At 38.5% G+C, this 18068-nt stretch overlaps 1 long non-coding RNA gene across 6 annotated transcripts; it reads right to left on the reverse strand.

The window, feature by feature from the left end:
* Positions 1-6900: 6900 nt before the first annotated feature.
* LOC110915031 lies at positions 6901-10365 on the reverse strand. 6 transcript variants are annotated; one of them, XR_004883703.1, is made up of 6 exons: positions 9379-10350; positions 9205-9303; positions 7827-8060; positions 7632-7746; positions 7404-7531; positions 6901-7241 (listed from the first exon to the last, which is right to left on the reverse strand). It is a non-coding gene; the product is annotated as an uncharacterized LOC110915031 (long non-coding RNA). The 6 variants fall into 6 exon arrangements; XR_002578709.2 differs by lacking the exon at positions 6901-7241 and having other exon boundaries at positions 7255-7531; positions 9379-9517; positions 9728-10324; XR_002578707.2 differs by lacking the exon at positions 6901-7241 and having other exon boundaries at positions 7255-7531; positions 9205-9306; positions 9379-10365.
* Positions 10366-18068: the final 7703 nt, after the last annotated feature.

The following is an 18068-nucleotide window of genomic DNA, read 5'->3' on the forward strand; positions in this document are numbered from 1 at the left end:
AGGTCGGTCATTCACAATTGACTGGGCCCGAGATTCTGCAAGAAACGACTGACAAGATCCACCAGATAAGGGAAAATTTGGTAAAGGCCCGGGATAGACAAAAGATGTACGCCGATAAACGACGCAGGCCCCGCGAATTTGCAGTTGGCGACTACGTGCTCCTAAAGGTATCACCTTGGAAGGGAGTAGTCCGATTCGGCAAAAGAGGGAAACTTGCGCCTCGATTTGTTGGACCTTTTAAGATTCTGGAAAGGATCGGTAAAGTTGTCTACAAACTCGAATTACCGGAAGAACTCAGCAATGTCCACCCGACTTTCCATATTTCAAACCTTCGAAAATGCGTAGCTGACCACGACGCAATAATACCACTCGACGATCTTCAGGTCAATAAGACTCTACACTTCGTGGAAAAGCCTGTCGAAATCATGGACCGACAGACCAAGCAACTCAGACGCTCTCGCATTCCTATTGTGAAGGTACGATGGGAAGGCAAACGAGGCGCGGAGTTCACTTGGGAACTCGAAAGTGACATGAAGGCCAAGTACCCGCAGTTGTTCAGATAGATCTGAAGCATCAAATAGGTAAAATCACACGGCGATGTACGGTTCTCGGCCTAATTTCGGGACGAAATTCCCTAAAGGAGGGGAGACTGTAACACCCCGTGTTTTCCAAAGTCAAAGTCAAAGTCAAGTGTTGACTGTTATTGGAAATAAAGATTAATTTCATTTTAGTTTCATTTTGATTTTCGTATTATTTGGAGTAAGTGTTGTATAATCAAACTAACCGGCCGATAATCGAACTGTGAATCAACGACCGACTGTGAATGATAGGAAGTAACAACGCAATAAAGCTAGTCAATCAATAATCAAGCTAATCGAATCAATCATCAAAGTCAAGTGTGGGAATTTTTAGTACTTTTTATACGTGTGTGTGTGCCTTATGTGTTACTTGTGCATGTTTACTTTGATGTTAAAGTGTGCGGTGAATCAATCAAATCAATCAAGACTCAAAGGTGAATCAAACTCAATCGAAATCGAATCCAAATCGTGGTGTAAGGATGCTTGTATGTTAGATATAGTAGTTGGAACTAAAAGTAATTTGATTAGGAATTCTATCATTCTCAAATCATCGTTCATCGAACTCGAAATATCAAAAATCGTCGCGAAACACTCAAAACTAGGCAAGCCGTTCGAACAGGGCAACCTGATCGAACAGGCTAGCCGATCGAACAGGGCAACCTGATCGAACAGGCTAGCCGATCGAACAGGCCGTTCGATCGGACAGCTGCTCGATCAGGGATGCTGTTCGATTAGCTGACCCCTTTCCTCTTTTGGAAGCCTATAAATAGGGCTGTCTTTGTCAACCTTTCCACTTTTGGAAAAGCTCTGACCGACCAGCCTCTTCTTCTCACTAAATCTCAGATTTCTCTCAAACCGGTAAGTATTTCACTCTAATCCTTGTACGTTTTTGTTCATTAATCGATTCTCCATCTTTCTATCTTTCAAAATCTGAATTTCATCCATGAAATCACCAAGATCTAGGTGTTCTTGAGTGATGTCATCATGGTGTTCTTGGTGTTCATCAAGAACTTCATGTTCTTGACTTCATTCAACCATGAATAAGCTAGATCTTACCGATTTCCACATAAATAACCTAAAATCTTCCAAAGATCTTAACATTTCACGGTGGGAAAGGATTGGAAGATGGGTTTTCATCTATCTTTCAACTCTTTTACACTCAAACCGGTGAAAACGAAGCTCGAACCGATTTATAAACCATCTAAACAAACACATGGTTCAAGATTCGGGTTCTACCGAGAGATATACCGATTCCGGGTTAAACGTTAGACTTGGGTTCCAAACCGTCTCTGACCGAGTTTGGGTGATTCCTGCTCGAGTCAGTAGGCTAAATGGGGACTTCAGTTTTGTGGTTCAACTCGTAGTCAAAATATCTCTAAAACATCAACAAATAACGGGAACAACCAAGTGTTAAGTGATGGGTTAACTGAATCGAGAAGCTGGCCGAACGGCTAGGCTGTTCGATCGAACAGCCCAACCGAACGACTATGCCAGCCGATCGGCTAGGCTAACCGATCGACTAGCACTTAGACCCACCAACACACAAAGTGTAGTATTGACGAGGTACTGTTCGATCGACTACGCCACTCGATTGTAATCATTACTGCTCGAATCATGAGATACTATACTTCAAAACACTTAGACTTTTTGAAACATTGGAATGTCACCCGATCGAACATGCTAACCGCTCGAGTGACATCTTGCCAAGTCCGCAATGCTAACCGATCGGTTGGGCTAACCGATCGAACAGCTGTTCGATCGGCCAACCTGAAAGGTAGTACAAACCATCATACACAAACACATCCTTCACATCAAAGGAAGAAACAATCCACTTGAAGAAACCAGCCGATCGAGCCAGCCAGCCGATCGAATGGATGTTCGAACGGACTTTCAAACCAATCGAACAGCCCACTCGATCGAACTGCTGTCCGATCGAATGGCCTACTCGATCCAAGTACATTGTTTACTTTTCCGCGTTACTCATCGTTGTGTTATCAAACTATTCAGGCTAACCCATTCTCAGTGCTCCCTTCAATCCACAACCAACCACTGTGAGTATACTCGATCCCTTTTTGCTTTCAGCACTTTTGGGTGTTACATACGCAAACTATCAAAATCACAATCAACACAAACTATTTGAACGCTAACCTATTTGCATGTGCTACTTGACTAAATGATTGCTGTTTATTATGTTTACACGTGGAGTGCTATCTACCTGCTTTAGCAACATAGTACTATAGTTTGGACTCAGCACCCGTTCACACGGGGGTTGCTAAGGACAATTACTTGCATGGATTACGGTGGTAATCATGTATTGCGAACTGTCTCGGACAGTCAACTCGAAGTCGTTGGTATCGATGGTCCCATGTTGATAATTTACATGCATCGTTTGCCCTTGTGTACGTGCTTGGTTATGCGTAAACTGTTCGAACTCTATATGCTATATCAAACTTGTGTACTCACCTTTACATTATATGTATTGACTGTTATTTTAACGTATGTGACAGGTGTTTAAGCTACTAGCGTGCTAGGGAAGCGAGGCAATAATAAGCTTCTAGGAGCCTGTGACCTTAGGACAGTGTCCACGTATCTGTTCCAGGGCCATAATTATCTGTAGATCTTGCACTGGCACCTGTAGTCAGTAAGATTTACGGATAGCCGTCTAGAAGTCTTAAAACGATATTTACTTTCGGTCTGTAATAATTAAGAATTTGAGTTGTCGGAACAGTTCCCATATTGTTTGGTTGATTTCTATGATAACTTGTTATTATTTGGGACACGGTATGGGACGTGTTATATAACTGAATTGTATGATAGTTGTTGTGGGAACTTCTGAACAATCTGTTTCGCTCAGTGCCGCGCCCCGATGATTCCGCCATCGGTTGGGGTGTGACAAAAAACCCATAGTTAGGGCTGTAAACGAATCGAACGTTCAGCAAACAGTTCGTGAACCGTTCGGTGGGAAGTTCGTTTATGTTCGTTCGATTAGCTTAAAGAACGAACACGAACAAAAAAAATTCGTTCGGTTAGCTTAGCAAACAAACACGAACATAGGTCTCGTTCGTTCGACTGCGTTCGTGAACGTTCGGTAATATGTTCGATTATGTTCGTCTGTGTTCTTTTGATTATAATAAAAAATAATAAATAATAAATCTTTTATCTAAACATATTGAAAACTTGAAACCCTATTTTTTTCTAAGTTAGCTAAAATTTGGACATGCTAAGGCATTTTTGGGGATAATTATCTCTAAGTTAGTTAAAGCTGATTCATCGTTTAGTGGTGTATTAGACTTCTTGTGTTTTGATTTATGATTTGATGGTTGTATTTAACTACTTATATCCAATATCTAAGGATAATAATATTTTTATTTTTTTTATTTTCAAGTTAAATGTTCATTTGAGTTCTTTTTTATTTGTTTGCGTTCGTTTGTGTTCGAGACCAGTGTTCACAAACTGTTCGTGAAAAACTGAATTTCCTTAACGAACGAACATGAACATAAACTTATGTTCGGTGTGCATTCGTGAATAGTTCGCGAACATGTTAATTTCCTTAACGAACGAACACGAACATGGCCTTGTTCCATGGCCTTGTTCGTGTTCGTTCGGTTCGTATATCCTTACCAAAATTGCATAGTTATATCCGTGGTAAAAATCATAGCAGAATTCCATAACATAATTCGATTAATAATCGAAGGGGTTAAGTTATTCTACAAATACTCCTATTTGTAAGTAGTGTAAGAAGAATTTATAAAGTGACAAGTGTCCAATAACCTAAAATCTAAACCCACTACACCACCACCCAAAACCTAAACACCCACCACCACCCAAAAACCTAAACCCCCACCCCTCGTAAAAAAAAAAAAAAAAAAAAAAAAAAAAAAAAAGAAAAAGAAACTATACATTACTAAAAAAACCCCCCAAAAAACCTAACCCCCCTCCCCCTTTTGGGTGGTGATGGGTGTTTAGGTTTTTTTTTTTTTTTTTTTTTTTTTTGTGTAGTGGGTCTTTTTTAAAAGGCTTTGTACCCTTCTTACAAATAAGGAGCCTTCGTATTTGATCCTAATCTATAATCGAAACAAATTTCGTATGAGATATATGAAATTTTCATATTTTTTGCTACAAACTCGAATTACACTATGTTAAATCACAAACTCCGACGCCTCTTCTATTATAAATTTAACTAGAATTAAGCACCCTGCGTTGCGGCGGGGCGTAAAACCATGCCAAATAGTACCAATGTCATATCACCACCAACGACCACCAACACTGACTTGACCTAGGACCTGCGTGTTGCGACGGACCTATCAAACATGAAAAATAGACATATAAACGTTGAACCATACATGTACGTTGCGCCATGTTAACTCGCAATTTTTTGAATTAAACATAAAAATGTTGAACCACACACGTACGTTGCGCCGTACTAACTCAAAAAATTTAGAACAAAACGTAAAAGAAATATTTCTGAAAGATGGAAAATATAGGGGACAAAAGTTGAAAGTAAAAAGTTGATGTTAAATTGCAAATAATGAAAATTTTTAGGTTAAAATAAAAAAAAAAACAAATTATGTGAAGTTAAAATCATAAAAGGTAAAAACCTTTGGGTTATGAGTAAAAAATCAAGTTTTTTTTTTTTAAATCACCCAAAGCTTATGATACAACCAACCAAAGCTAAAAGTTGTTACTTATTTATAGTATTTTAATTTAACTTTAATAAGACAAAAAGGAATATCACTACATCAAAGCCCAAAGTACAAGCTTTCTATGCCATAAACACAAACAAAACAAAAGTTACAATAGACTAATGGCTACAATTGTTACAAATTGATAGTATATAATAACTAACATGGTGGAACTTGAACTTTCTAACTTTTTTGACTGAGGGGTCCAAATATATTACATTCTCAAGCGTATGTTAGTTACTTTTTCTTAACAATCCACATACATATTACATTCTCAAGCGTATGTTAGTTACTTTTTCTTAACAATCCACGTACAACATAAACGTGAACGATTTTCAGTTTCAATGTTTCCAAATTTCTTGGTGTATTTTAGTGTCCAGCCATTCAAAAAATAAAGGGTGTGCATATTGACACATCATGTTGTCTATTTGTTGTCAGAGAGATTTGACATGGTAGTAGGTTGATTGGTTATGTACCTACGTTGTATATAGGTTTATACGTAGCGTAGGTAAACCCTAAGTGTGCAGATAGGCAACCACACCATGGTGTGCCAATAGTTTCAGCCAATATAAAACATGCTCCAATTTACCATCAAACTTAAAAACACCAAAACAAATATATATATAAATATATATATATATATGTGTGTGTGTGATGAATGATGATAGCATTTGCAAACTTATTAGTGAAGATCAAAGTGGCCTAGTAACGCTATAAATATCAACTATGGACCTCAATCGATTCCGATGATGCCTTCCAACCGCGGTCCGTTCCATCGATATCACAGATTTTATCGATACACCAGATGATGAAGAGGTACAAGAAGTCACTGAACTTGCATCTTTATTATTCTTTGTGTGATTCACAACACCTTTGACTCTATAATCTTGTTTCTTCTTGAAAACACCCTCATCAGAAACATATGCATTGTTGCAAGTAGAATATTGTTGAAGATTTAGATTAGGGTTTTTGAGTAGAATCAAATGGACAGCAGCTGCTTCTAGCATTTCTTGTTCTTTGGTTGATTCCATTATCAGACAATATTCATTTGTTTCTTGGATCTTCCTTTTGTTTTCCATTATTTACACCCCTTATATGTATCACTGGAGAGAGAGAGAGAGAGAGAGAGAGAGAGAGAGAGAGAGAGAGAGAGAGAGAGAGAGAGAGAGAGAGAGGAAACCAAGAGGAAACTGCGTGTATATTATGCGTATGAAAGTAGTCATGACTAAGACTTCGTGTAGATTAAACCTACACAACGCGGATACTCAATACCTAAAGTGGATTAATATTTAAAGAAACTAGGGTCATTGACCGACGCGCGTTGCGCGATTTACATTGTGGTTAGCATATATGATTATAAAGCATTAAAAAGTTTTTTTCTTTTGGATTTCTTGCGTCACATGTTTGGTTTCTAGGTTTAATCTTTGTGCTAAAATATTTATCATGCTTCATTTCTAGGTTTTGTTACTATGAATGGACATTGATCCTAATAACCAATAGAAGAAATGGCAACTTTAGTTTCAAAGCGGGTTTTTTTTTCTTGTTGGAGATACTCTATCCATAAAAAAACTCCCAAAGATTTCTAAAGTTGCTACGTTTCACAAAAGTAGTACATACATATTGAATTTGCTAAGATCATATTACAAAAAAAAGACATTGATGAACATAAAACAAACTATATACAACATTCCACTTATTTTTATAAAGCCCTCATCAAGAGATGTGATGGTTTCTGTGTATTTTTATGTCCTCAAAGTAGAGGTTAGAGTTAGGACAAGTTTTGAAAAAAGTGTTTGTTATAAGTTTTTGTAACAAACCCATATAGATAACTCCATCAGTGGCATACGCAAACTGATAAATTTTTGTAACAAACCCATAAATTAAGATCAAGAGAACTTACATGGAGCCATGTTTAGCAACATTCGCTTGGCTGCAAGTTTCGCCTGTTAACGGAAAAAGTTTCCTCTGTTTTTGGACAATTCTGACAAGGCATGTTGTCGATTTATATGATTAAAACTCAATAACCAATGACCAAAGAACATAAATATGTATATATACACTTTTATTATGTCCGCAACTCACTTAAAGTTTTGGTTCCGCGATTTAAAACAATAGAAAATACAAAATAGTGAAATTAACATACGCGTTATACCGATTCGAACCGGGTTGAACCGAGCAGCACCGAGACCCGCACTTGAGCTGAGACCTAAGCTGACCCGAATCAATGCTGACTGATGTTGACTTGTCGAACCGAACCAAAGCTGAGCTCACCTAAGTTGACCGAAATGAAGTTGAACCGTAACGTGAACTTGATTAGAAAGATACTCGAATTTGTTAACTTGAATAAACGTAACCCACATCAGCTTCTAACCTGAACCGAACCAAGATAGGGTCCAAAAATGAACCGAGCCAACACACCACGTCGTCTTGATGAGGACTGAACCGAAATCGCTGACCCGAGGCTCGAGTGAACGGAAACCCGAAACCTGAACCGAGTGAACAACCAACAGAACATTATCGCTTCAATAAATAAAGGAATATAATGAGAAGTAGCAGGGGGTGTTACCGTAAACATCGTTGGCCAAAAGGTCTCGGGGAACAATTTAGCTGTCTTAGGATATCCAAAGGCGCCGGTTATACTTCATTTGATCCAAAGTACATTAAAAAATTTATCAAACTAATCCTTACAAAATAGCTTCTAACTGTTAAAAAACTATAAGATATTTTTTATATCAGCCTTCAACGTCAAGCAAAAATTCACTGGTTCACCGATTTTGCGAGCGACTGGGTCTGGTAGTATCTAGCAACAACAATTGGAATTTCAAACTATGAAAGTGATTAATGATACATTTAAGTTGATTGTTTTTAATAGATCTTTCTAGCAACAACAATTGAAATTTCAAACTATGAAAGTGATTAGTGATACATTTAAACTGATTCTTTTTAATAGATCTTTCTCTTTAAAAACTCTATATGAGAAAACAAAATTTAAATAAGCGAACTTGAATGTGCGAGTAAAACGCTTTACGTATACATTCATATAAAGCTATCAAGTGAGTAATGATACATTTAAGTTGACTTTTTTATGAATGTTTCAGTTCTAAAACTCTAAATGAGAAAAACAAATTTAAAAACCATCGCTTGACCTGTGTTTGGCGTTGATACGAAGCATTCAATTTAGGGATGAGCAAATACCGATACCGTCCCGATCCCAAAAATCCCGATCCCGAATATCATGAAAACTGGATACCGATACCGAAATATGTCGGTACGGTATCGGTATTTTGAAGGTAAAATTTGGTATTATATCAGTACCGTACCACACCCGTCCCGATACCGAAAAAGCCAAAAAGTGGATACCGATTCCACTACCGAAAAAAAATCGGTACGGTATTTTCGGGATCGGAACGGTATTTGCTACCATTTGCTCATCTCTAATCCAATTCATACAAATCAATGTCAGCCTTCCTGTTACTATCCTCTATGACCCACTTAAAATAAAAGGGAAATTAGTTAAATCCTGACTACTATCTAATTAACAAAAGGAAAATAAAATCTCACGATCTAGATACTACAGTCTCACATTATGAAATAAGCAAAATGTAACTGCTCATTCAAGATAACAAATTTCAAAGTTCAAACACAATTAATTTGATAAGCAGTTCCGATAAGCAAAATACTAAACACCCCACAAAACAGTTTATCCCAGTTTCTAAAAACAATGATTACTATCTGTGTGCATTTGATAATGTGATAAAATTGATAAGGGTACTGTTTTTTAAACCCGATCCTATTAGCCTTATTTAATCAATTGCATACCCTTAAACCGAACGACTCAAACATTATTTATTACTTATTAATCTACGTAATAAGCTTCAAATAATTAGACCTCATTACCAACTAATCCTCAACAGTCATTCATCCGAAATAAGATCGATCCAAACCTGGAAAGTTCCAATTATCATATTGCTTGTGCTGTGGGAACCGACACCTTAGATCTGGACTGCTTCCACATAAATTGTGTTCATGATCCCATCACTCTACTGCTATTTAAAAAAAAAAGCATTAAAACAGCTAAGACTCGCAAAGTACAGCAAAACGATGTGGCTCAGATCTACCAGAAATTGTGGCTGCAAGGTGGGTTGCAGGTCAAACCCTACCATCCGCCATCCTTGCCATGCCATCATCAACTTGGAAAAACTTTTGAGGTCATCATAGCCTAGTGATAGAACCCATTACCACAGCCAACCAACAAAACTGTAGCAAAATACTGTAGTTAGATCACAAAACTGCTATAAAACATCGGTTCAGTAGGCTCACATATAGATCACAGCCAAGAAACCAAAAGCCCTAAATAGATAGTATAACATCGATACGTTAGGCTCACAAAAAGATCACAGCCAAGAAACCAAAACCCGTAAGAAAATTAACGACAAAGAGGTAAAAAAACTTGAATGATATACACACTCAAAACCATCGCCACTGTCCACCAACCAGGAGCGGTGGGTGGCAACCAGAGCACATGTCATGTGGCCTTCTAAGGAGTCGCAAATGATGAAAATACCCTTGCCCACAACATGATATAATCAAGACACCCTTCTACCGTTCTGTGACCATCATCACCCTACAACGTCAATGACCGGGGAAGGCGAGTGGTCGGTAACAGCCTCTGCCAAACAGAGTAGGTGATGAGAGAGAGAGACCGGAAGAGAAGACCTTTGGAAGGAGGCGGCAACGATGGGAGAGAGCGCGGAAGAGAGAACCAGATGCCGATATGCATGTGGCTGCCGCCGTGGCTCCGCCACCAGGGACGGCACCGCTTCTCCCAGCTCTCTCTCTGTCGACCTACACACCGCATCCTCAGGGTGACCGGATGACGAAGTGTCCGCCGTGGTGGCGGAGGGAGTTGCTCCCGTCTCTCTCTAGATTCTGAAGTAGACGTGAAGAAGCAAGTTGGTGGTGATCAGGTGAAGGGATTTAGGGTTTTGATTTTGGGGAAAAAGGGACGATGATGGTGATCTGGTAACGTGGCAAAGTTTTAAGGGTGGAAAGTACTGTTTATACTGTTCATAACGTTGGTTTTTTAATATATAGGATAATGTTTACAAAATGGGACAAGTTTTTTTTTTTTTTTTTACTTATTTAGACTATGGGGTATGGGTCTTGGGTTGGGGCGTGGGTTGGCTGAAAACGCCCAAGCCACTACTTTGGGGACTTGGGTTGGGGCGTGGCCCAAGGGGCGGGAGTTTGAAGCCGGGCGTGGGGCGGGCTAGCGATCCTATGTGGCGGGCTCCTATTCGCTTTGTTGGCTATGTCCTATTCGCTTTTTTTTAATAAACTGCCAAGCCACCCCCCAACCCAAGCCCCGCCATACCTGACGGACACGTCACTCACCGGTGGGGGGCTCCAACTCCACGTGTCAACTCATGCCCCCAACCCAAGCCCCATTCGTTTTTGGCTTTTGTTTCTAACTTTTGAATTTTATAGATATAGATATCATCTTATTTCGGTTTATATATGTGTGTTTAATTTAATTTTTTTAATGAAAATTAGTTATTTAACTGTGTTTGAACAACGTTAGACAGTTTGTTATTAGACTTGGACTTTAATGTGTTTGAACAACGTTAGACAATTTGTTATTAGACTATCCACATCAAGAATGTTTGTAGGTGATTCTTGGCCTATGTGGAGGGCATTTGTGAGAGGGATGGATTAGTGGGTGTTGTAGAGGATGACATGGAGGGTGTTCATTCTTAAGGATTCTTGGGGAAGAATGGTGAAGAATGGGGGAATGGTGGGTCCTTTCTTTTTTTATTTAGTTTAAATTTAATAAAATAATTATAATAAGGTTGTTTGTGGGAATGATATATATGTTATTGTTGTGGGTAAAAAGTGTTTGTGGGAAGAATAAGTAAAAAGCTGATGTGACATGCTGATTAGGCTGTTTGTAGAAAGGATAGCCTTTCACTGATGCGGATAGTCTTGGACTATAAGTTTGTTTTGCTGATCTATTCCTTAACAAACTAAGTATACTATATAATTTTACATTTTTAAGGTCTTTAAATTTCACCATAATTTCTATATTTACTATATAATTTTACATTTTTAAGGTTTTTAAATTTCACCATAAGTTCTAAGTATACTATATAATTTTCATTTTTAAGGTCTTTAAATTTCACCATAATTTCTATATTTACTATGTAATTTTACATTTCTAAGGTTTTTAAATTTCACCATAAGTTCTATATATTTGGAAAGATAAATTGTATTAAAAATCTCTTATAATAACTAGTAAGGCACCTAGAGATGCTACAAAAGAATGTAACAACTACATATCGACAGAATGCAACCCATTTATTGCTCTAATTATATACCTCCCTATAAACCACGGGGACGGCTAGGATCATTGAGTACCCGTTTTGGGGACGGTTAGGGGACGGGGACGGCATGGGGACGTCCCCCAAACATTTCCGGGAATTGGGGACGGCAACGAGACGTTTCCGGGATTGTGAGGACGGCAGTTCGACGTTTCGGGGACGTATCCTATTTTATTTAGAGTCTAAACTTTCACCAAACTTTGAAGTTCAGATGTGTTATGGACATGCGACGTAAACTTGAACGAGATTTCCACTTTGATTGACCGGCGACGTATTTTCGAACGACGATTGAATTATCATGTGATGGTTTATTATGATATGTTAAAATAAGTATGTTCAAAATTAGTCAGTTGAAAGTGCTTTGGGTGAATGCAAGTTTGTCTCTTGAAGAGATATTTGACAAATGATGATTTATGATTTTAGACTTTGTGTAATATATTTTTATTTTTTTATATTTTATTTTGTCGTACCTTTGCCGTACCCTTATCTAGGATTTTTATGTTTTGCCGTTCCCCGTAACCCAGTCCCGTACCCGTTTCCACGCTACATAGATGCCTCCTCATAGTAGGTATTCGCAGAGAGTGTACGTGTTGAAGACAACCATTTAGTCAGAATATCTACGCTCTGAACAATAGTATACACATAACAAACTTTGAGACTCTTAAGTAAGAATCATATCTAGTATAGAATGCAAGTTAATGTCAGGGTTTTTCATATGTTGGTGAAACACCTGCAGATTGGACACTAAATATGTGTATCAATATTACAAATCCAATGATGGTCAGTAGGCACTCTCGAATATTGGGAAAGTATTCGTCTAGAGGAGTTAAAATAATATACTATAAATTATTAGAACAATATTAAACTTAATTATGCTTATGTATAAGTATTAGATATATGTATTCGGTTTAGTATGATAACGTATGGATGTTGGTTTGATAAGTGGGTAATTTCAAATAACTGCCGGAGCAGTTATTCCCGCCAAATGAACCGCCAAAAACATGACATATATATACTTGTTTACCGGCAACGTTTTCCGGTATCAAGACATTTCTTTCAAACAGAATTGTCCGCTCAATTCTTCCATATACTGCACAACATTGTTTATTCGATATTTTCGGCACACTTCCTCAACCGAAATCATGACTATTGATTTGAAACAATCTAAACTTTCCGCTGCAAATTATCATGTTTCCCAACATAGTGGTACCAGAGCCACTACTGGGAAGCGTGCAGAAATCAAACCGAATTCAACCACCATGCCATGTCAACACTGTGTTGATGAGAAGAACGAGAAAGAAAGACGGATCCCTCGTGTGAGGCTTTGCTACTACTGCCATCAACCGGGCCACCAAATCTACATGTGCAAGGCAAAAGAAAACGATGAAGCGACTCAACTGATCAAGCAGGCAATCAACACCGGAATCAGAAGACAGGATGATGATGTTCACTGCCAGAACGAGATGATTGTCACCGGGACTGAGGGTGGACAATGGGGAGACATCTGGTACGCAAGTCCAACGTTTAATCATCATTTCGCGGGAAACTTAAATGTTTTCAAACGAATAAAACACATGATTGGTGTTGAAACAAGATCGGGAGAGAACAATTTTTTGTTCATACGAGGGGTGGGGGCTGTTGAAATGAAATCTGGGAACGATACATGGAGAATACAAAGCGTATTTTACTCACCGGAATTGGACCGGAACGTTCTAAGCCTTGATCAATTAACACTTCAAGGCTTTACGGTTAGAAAGTCCGGTGACACGTGTAAGATTTTCCCAATGTTTTCATCTCCGGTGATAAACACAGTGAATGATGAGAATGGGTTAACTAAAGAAGATGAATTGGGTTTAAGTGAAAAACAGAGGATGATAGAATTGTGTTCGGTGAATGAAGAATTCAAAGAAAATTATTTAAATTCATACTTTGAATCACTAAATGTTTCAAATGATGATGAAAATGATTGGAGTCAGATGATAATACGAGCACTAGAGTTTCATGACTTCGGAGATTGCAAAGCATTGCTGGATATGATCGATGATCGAGATTTCGTGTTCAAGTACAAATATGATCTTGAAAAGAAATTCGAAGAAATGGTGGGTTGGTTTTTAAACAAGAAGATGGGAATATCTTCAAGGCCCATTCTGATGAAAGGAGGATTGATCTGCAGGGTTTGTATGTAATGGTAGAAAGAGACGGAGGCTATAGAAGTGTCATTAATGACAACTGATGGCCGGCAATCGCTAAAGATTTGGGTTTCGAATATCAAGGCAGAGATTTTATGAGAATCGTTTACGCTATGTATTTGGATGTCTTGATATATTATTACATGTTCAAATCTATTCAAGAGAGGGTGTACGATAAAGAGATGATAAAGGAAGGTGAAAGCTCGTCAAACGCCAGCGATGACCAAGAAAGAAGAAGGAGTGCAGACACGGCACCGGGGGAGGCTGCAACAGAGCATTATGCTCTCTATGCCGGAAATAATTGGGAAGGAACCTAGAACCTGCACAAGAAACGTCGCCGGTTCAACTTCAATGAAGCCCGGAAAGCTGTTCACGAAGCAAATTACAGCGTCTTAATGTATGCTACAGAGAATAATCAAGTTTAAGGGGGATTATGTTAGAACAATATTAAACTTAATTATGCTTATGTATAAGTATTAGATATTACGTATTCGGTTTAGTATGATAACTTATGGATGTTGGTTTGATAAGCGGGTAATTTCAAATAACCGCCGAAGTAGTTATTCCCGCAAAATGAACTGCCAAAAACATGACATATATATACTTGTTGTTGGAAAAATAGGTGAAAATAGCATTTTTCACAAATATAGGAAAATGATCTTTTCCTATTTTGGACTAGAAATAAATATAATAAAATGAGCGGGTTTTATATGTTTATTTGTGGGTTTGTGTTCTATGTTGGAAGAGCTTCGCAACGAACTAAACCACGTCCAAAACGGAGCTAAGATGAATGAGATATCGATGCTCAAAGTTGGGTGTTCGAAACATTGAATGCTGAAACAAAAGGGAAAGTAGCACCTTGTCCCATATCGGAGGAGAGATGGAACTTAAATGGGTATTTAAGTGGGAACTCTCCATCCTTATTGTTTCATGGAAGCACACACTAGGTGTCCTCGCGAAGGGTGCGGAGCACCCTAACTCAGCCACTCTGTTTCTACTCCTTCTTGTAATTTGGTTTATTTTAGTTGTAATTGTATTTGTTGTTTGTTTTCTTCATTTCTGAATTGTAATCGTATAATAAAAATTTGTTTATTTTATTTATTTAAGTGAATGGTTCCTACAATCTTAAAACAAATTTTTAAAACACCGTTCGTGTAACAAAACCTTTCTGTTCTGTGATTCAAACCAGTTTTGTTTCACTCAGATTGTGTTTTAAAAACAGATTTTTTTTTGTTTTCATCTTCAAAGGAGCGACTTTGGTTGAAAACATTCTGGTTACCTTCAAAATTTGTCCTATAAATTTGCTAAAACTTTCTGACTTGGTCTTCAAAGTTGGACTTAGAAGCCAATCAGTAAGTTCTAATTATTAAAAATTTTCTGTTTTTTGGTCTTCAAAGTTGGACTTAGAAGCCTAAACAGTAAATTTGCGGTAAAAATTAAAATTTAGTAGTTTCCTTCTGTTTATTTGTGAAAAACAGATTTTTTTTGACTAAAACTTTAAATTTTAATTTTTCAGCATGTCGAACGAAAATGTCAACGTTAACAACAATACCAATGTTGTGACGGAAACCCCCCCTGAACGCCACCACTATGGGAGCGTCCACAGTGGCTAATCACGCTGAACGACCCGAGAAGTTCTCGGGTCTACACTTTAAGAGGTGGCAGCAGAAGATGTTCTTCTACCTGACCACCATGAACCTTGCGAGGTTCTTAACGGAAACCGCTCCCCAACCTGCGGAAGGGGAGACCAACGCTCAGGCTCTGAGCGCGGTAGAGGCTTGGAAGCACTCGGATTTCATTTGTCGAGGCTATGTGTTAAACGGGCTTTCGGATGCATTTTATAATGTGTACTACAATGTCAAGACTTCCAAAGATTTATGGGATGCCTTGGACAAGAAGTACAAAACAGAGGATGCTGGCACAAAGAAATTTGTGGTAGCCCATTTCTTGGATTTCAAAATGGTTAATTCTAACACAGTTATGAATCAAGTCCAAGAATTCCAAATTATACTACATGACATCTTCGCGGAAGGCATGACACTTAGCGAGACATTCCAAGTGGCAGCGATGATTGAAAAGTTACCTCCTAGTTGGGTTGATTTTAAGAATTATCTTAAACACAAACGAAAGGAGATGACTATAGAGGACCTTATTGTTCGTCTTTGGATTGAAGAGGACAATAGAATTGCCCAAAAAGGCAGCCTTGCGCAGACTAGTGCTAGCGCAAATCTGGTTGAGCATGGGCAATCCTCTAAGGGCGCGAAGGGCAAGGGGAAAAAGGACAAACAGAAAGCAAAGGCTAGCAAACTTGGACCGAAGAAAGGGGTTGTGAAAAAGAAACCTCAGACGTTCCAAGGGACTTGTTACAACTGTGACGAGCCGGGGCATCGAGCTAACCAATGCAAGAAACCAAAGCGTGAGCGTGCGCACATGGTGGATAAAGTCGGAATGCCTTTGGTGGCAATGATTTCCGACAAAACCGTAATGTTGGATGAGGTCAATGCTGTTACCAACACTCCAAAAGGATGGTGGGTTAATACGGGAGCGACCTGTCATGTGTGCCCAGACAGGAGCCTCTTTACCACCTTCAAGGAGCTTGCGGGAGATGAGAAGCTGTACATGGGAAATGCAGCCACCGCGGACATCAAGGGTGAAGGAACAGTGATTTTGAAGTGGACTTCAGGGAAGGAGCTCACTTTAAGCAATGTGTTATATGTCCCAGACTTGCGCAAGAGCCTAGTCTTGGGATGGTTGCTTAATAAGTTTGGATTTCGTTTAGTTTTTTAGAGCGATCAATTTGTACTTACTAAACGAGGAATGTATGTTGGTAAGGGCTATGCCCAAAATGATATGTTCAAATTGAATGTAATGGCAGTCAAAAAGAACATGAATAAAATTGCTACTACTTCTACTTATATGCTTGAGTTTTTTTATTCGAATAAATGGCATGGTAGATTAGGTCACGCAAATTTTAATTCAATACGCCGTTTAATCAATTTAAATTGTATACCAACATTCCATATTGATTCACATTATAAATGTGAAACTTGCGTAGAATCCAAACTTACAAGATCATCATCAAAATCAGTTGAACGAATAACCGAACCCCTTGATTTAATTCACACTGATATTTGTGATTTAAAAGCGGTACCCACAAGAGGTGGAAATAAGTACTTCATCACGTTTATTGATGATAGTACTAAATATTACTATGTATATTTACTAAAAAGTAAAGATGAAGCAATAAGTAAATTTATCTTGTATAAAAATGAAGTTGAGAATCAACTTCAAAAGAAGATAAGCTTTGCGAAGCTACCGAGGAGGCGAATATGTTGCACCTTTTGCCGATTTATGCGCAAAAAGTGGCATTGTACATGAGTGTACACCTCCTTATTCTCCACAATCAAATGGCGTGGCGGAACGAAAGAACCGTACATTGAAAGAAATGATGAACGCCATGTTGATAAGTTCTGGGGTGAGCCAGGAAATGTGGGGGGGAAGCCATTCTCTCGGCTAATTATCTTTTGAACAAGATACCACTCAAAAAGAGAGACGAAACTCCATATGAGTTATGGAAAAGGAAGAAGCCTTCATACAAATACTTGAAAGTATGGGGGTGCCTAGCAAAGGTGATTGTACCACCTCCTAAGGCTCTTAGGATAGGACCCAAAACTGTTGATTGCATATTTACTGGGTATGCACATCAAAGTAGTGCAGATCGCTTTCTTGTACATGAGTCCAAGAATCCTGATGTACACGTAAACACTATCATGGAGGTGAATCCTACCGTTGTGTCTTACTTTGAAAATGTGTTTCCTTTGAGAAGACAAACACATGCAACGTCATCAACACCTAATTTTGAAGTAGGTGAAAGTTCATCTACACCAGTTGATGAGGTAGTTCATGATAAGACACATGAACGACCTGAGGTTGAAGAAAGTGATCGTAGGCGAAGTAAAAGGCCAAGGGTTGAAAAATCCTTCGGTCCAGACTTCGTTAGCTATATGGTTGAGGGCGAGCCCAATACATATCGCGAAGCGGTTACCTCTTTAGAAGGACCTCAATGGAAAGAAGCAACAAGGAATGAAATTGATTCTATATTGCAAAATCATACTTGGGAGTTAGTAGATCTTCCACCTGGTTGCAAACCACTTGGATATCGTTGGATATTCAAAAGGAAGATGAAAACTGATGGAAGTATTGATAAATACAAGGCTAGGTTTGTGATTAAAGGATTTAGAC

The sequence above is a fragment of the Helianthus annuus genome, chromosome 16 (assembly GCF_002127325.2).
Source record: "Helianthus annuus cultivar XRQ/B chromosome 16, HanXRQr2.0-SUNRISE, whole genome shotgun sequence".
Taxonomy (NCBI): Eukaryota; Viridiplantae; Streptophyta; class Magnoliopsida; order Asterales; family Asteraceae; genus Helianthus; species Helianthus annuus.